This window comes from Vombatus ursinus, unplaced genomic scaffold, assembly GCF_900497805.2.
Source record: "Vombatus ursinus unplaced genomic scaffold, bare-nosed wombat genome assembly UNPS02004142.1, whole genome shotgun sequence".
Lineage (NCBI taxonomy): Eukaryota > Metazoa > Chordata > Mammalia > Diprotodontia > Vombatidae > Vombatus > Vombatus ursinus.
The window spans coordinates 529,877-534,102 of record NW_020943920.1 but is presented as its reverse complement, the minus strand read 5'-3'; positions in this window follow the sequence as shown (position 1 = coordinate 534,102).

The window sequence follows — 4,226 nt, the reverse complement described above, 5'->3', positions numbered from 1 at the left end:
TACTTGAAATAATAAACAAACTCAGCAAAGTTGCAGGATAGAAAATAAACCCACATAAATCATCTGCATTGCTATATATTGCTAACCAAGGCCAACAGCAAGAGATAAAAAGAGAAATTCCATTTAAAGTGACTGTAGACATTAGAAAATATGTGGGAGTCTACCTGCCCAAAGAAACTCAAGAACTATGTGAACACAATCACAAAACACTTTTCACACAAAGAAAGTCAGATCTAAATCCTTGGGAAAATATCAGTTGTGCATGGGTAGGCCGAGCTCATGGAAGAAAAATGACAAATCTGCCTAAATTCATTTACATATGCAGTTGCCATACCAATCAGACCCCTCCAAAAATTATTTCATAGAGCTGGGGAAAAACAATCACAACATTCATCTGGAAGAACAAATGGTCCAGAATATCAAGCCAACTAAGGAAAAGAAATGGAAGGGAAGGTGGCCTAGCTGTACCAGATCTTCAAGTGTATCACAGAGCAGCAATCCTCCGAACTCCTTGGTACCGCCCAAGAAATGGAGTGGCAGATCAGTGGAAGAGCTTAGGTATGCAAGACACAACCATCCATGACTATAGTCGTCTACTACTTGTTCAATCCAAAGACTCCAGCTTCTGGGATAAGAAATCAAGATTTAGCAAAAAAAAAAAAAACTGCTGGGAACCCTGGAAAAATAGTATGATAGAAATCAGGCCCAGGCCAACATCTTATACCCTAGAGCAAGATACAGTCAGAATGGGTACATGATTTAGATAAAAAGACTGATACTATAAGCAAACTAGGAGAGTAAGGAGTAGTTGACCTATCAGATCCATGGAGAAGGGAAGAATTTATGACTAAACAAGAGATGGAGAACACTACAAAATGCCAACTGGATGACTTCGCTGACATGAAACTAAAAAGTTTTTGCACAAATAAAGACAATGCAACCAAGATTAGAAGGGAAGCAGAAAGCTGGGAAAGCATTTGGACAGCCAGTGTCTTTCTTTGATGAAGGCCTCATTTCTAAAAGATGGTAGAGAGCTGAGTCGAATTGATAAGAATACAAGTTATTCCCCCGATTGATAAATGGTCAAAGGATATGAACATGGGCAGTTTTCAGAGGAAGAAGAATATGATAGGCTGCTTTTCCATTCATGCAAAAATATTCCAGAAATTACCGCCATCGAAGAAATGGGATTACACTGAATTTTTTTCCCCCAAATTGAGGAAGTTTCTGATTTAGCTTCCCTAATTAATAGAATAACAGCTAGGTCCTTCAGGCAGGGGTAACAATAACCAATTATTCTTACATCATTTTGAAACATTGAAGGACCTTATTCCATACAGACTTATATCCTGTAACTGGCAGATGACTAGGCAAAACACCCATTTACCAAATTGTTCAAGATATAGAAAGGAATGTAATTTTAGGCTGCATAGCTCAGATCTTAAAACACAGACTTGATTATAGTAGCTCAGAGGTACCCCAGCCTTAGTCTGTGGGATAATGATTCAACCTTGTGTTCATATCTTTGTTTCACAAACTTCTTTTCCCACGTCGAATTATTCCCGTATCATTCAGAAAGAATGTTCGATGCCAGGGATTTAATGTTTCACGTGACTGTAGAGGAGTACTAATTTACCCAATTGTTTGGGGTATGGAATGACTACACATTCAGATTGAAGACAGCAAAATTTCACATACTTGCATTGTGCTCACATCTTTTACTGACCACTTGCTTGGGTTACAGAAACTTGCCATAAAAAAAGCTGTTATAAATATTTTTGTATACCTGGGTCTATTTCCCATTTGGATGATGTCTTTGGGATACAGGCCTAGAAGGGGTATTGCCAGGTCAAAGTCCCCAACACTTCTTAGTCAGTATCAGATTGTTTGGAAGATTACTGCTTTTTAAAATTTTGAATAGAATTGGAGATCTAGCACTGCTAGGCCTACTTCCTTCACAGTCCCCACTCCCACCCCCTCCCTCCCTCCCCATTCATTCTCTTGGTATTCTCCACTTGTCGTTCTTCCAGTGGAATTTTGTTATCTTCCCACCCCACCCCACCCTACCCCACCTCACCTCACCCCCCTCCCCCATCTATAAACTGAGGCTCTGGTCATTTGATTGATTGGTATGGCACTGAGTACAGAAACACATTTTGGAAGAGTCTTCCTCTGTCTTAGCTCGGGTGGTAGGCCCAAGTCAGTGCCTGGTGAGGTTTGGGCTTTCTGGGTGGTGATTGTTTTTGTATTCATTGCCGTGTCCCCTGGGTGTGTGTCCTGGGAGAAGCACAGAGGACTGTTCCCTTAAAGCTATGGTCCTTGTGGGTAGGGGTGTGTGTGTGTGTGTGTGTGTGTGTGTGTGTGTGTGTGTGTGTGTGTGTCTGTCTGTCTGTCTGTCTGTCTGTCTGTCTGTCTGTGTGTCTCTCTTTCTCTGTCTGTCTTTCTCTCTGTTTGTCTCTGTCTCTCTTCCTCTCTCCTTCCCTCTCTCCCTCCCTCTTCCCATTTATAAACTGAGGCTCTGGTCATTTGAGTGGCATGGCACTGAATACAGAAACACATTTTGGAAGAGTCTTCCTTTGTATTAACTCGGGTGGTAGGCCCAAGTCAGTGCCTGGTGATGTTTGGGCTTTCTAGGTGGTGATCGGTGGACTTCAGTTAAGCTAACCAGAAACCCAATCAGATTCAAAGACTTACAAAAGGAGTTTTCTCACAATTGTACATCTCAAACAGCTCATATGTCTTATATGAAAACTGGCCCCACAAAATCAGTTATTATTTCCATGTTCCTTTGATTGTTTATAAACACCTGAGGAGAGTAGGACATCTCTTTTTCTGATTTCAGGGAATTGCACCTGTTTACTCTCTCCCTCCCAACTTGGAAAGTGCCTGATCTTTCATCCAATTAGAAAAAAGATTAACTAATGTTGTATTCTTCCTTTTAATTAACTGGCCTCATTTGAACATTTTTAATATATAATAATCTGTCTCCTCCTGTGTTTGTGGTTCAGTCCTAAGCCAAAGAAATCTGATGCCAGTTGGTTGGGCAATAATTGCCATACATTGCTCAATAAATCGATACGCTCACAAGATTGATCCTTTGTTTCTTAAGTCATTTCATCTTTTACCTGTCACACTGGGAGACTAAAATATAGTGCCCTCAACAGAAATAGGAAAGTTTAATAGAGAGGTGAAGTGGGCATCTGGAGGAAAGATGAAATCATTCTGCTAAATAGAGCTTCTCCTTTCAAAATCCAGGAGCCTTGTATTGTTACTACTTGCTTTTTGTCGAAGCCAGTGACCCTTACCGTTTACCCCTCTCTTACGCACAAAAAATATCAATTTTAAAACTGAAAAAGGAAAAAAATGTAAGGTGTCTCATATCAAAACCAAGTGACTTAAAAAAAATATCAAAGAGAGATGATTAAAGAATCATTGGGCTACCTGAAAGCCTGGATGAAAAGAAGAGGGGAAAACAGCCTAAACATATTTGAAGAAATCATGGAAGAAAACTACTGAAATCTATCAGAGGCCAAAATGAACACAGAATCCATCAGTCTACTCAAAAAAATCCAAGCAACCAGAAAAAAAGAGTTCAAGTAATTTCAAGACTTCAACAGCCTCACTCATGATGTACCAAGCACTACTCTAAAGGCAAGGCCTAAACAAGGGTGAAAGGCTTCCATTCTAATGGAGGAATTGGTACAAGACTCCCTTCAGAATCCTACTGTCATTGAGGGTCATAAAGTGGGTGAAAAAGACAGAGTTAAAGAAGTTAATAAAAGACCAGCAAGAGAGAGGCTGCTTCAAGAAAAAACAATCTGTTCTCAGATATCTAAATCCTGGAAAGGGGTTTTGGGAGTGGTTTTATTATGTTTTGATGTTCTTAAAAGAAAAAAAAGGGAGGGGTGAATAAATACACTAGAAAAGTATAAGAAAGGAACATCTCTCATGGAACTGGGGCATACAAGTAGAAGACAAAACAGACAGGATCCCTCTTGCCCCTCACCCCTGGGGTACTTTTTGAGACAGGGTGGGAGTGCAGAACCCCAGTGGTAGCTGATGCAAACCTTCACTGGCCCCTCTGATGCCTTCTCATTATGTGAGAGCCTCTGTGGTAATTTTCAATCACAGATACATATATCTAAACAGCAACTCATTTATTCTTGCATGATTTGGATACATCTTCAGGCTCAATAAGAAATGTTTCCTGGTCCCATTACTGGGAT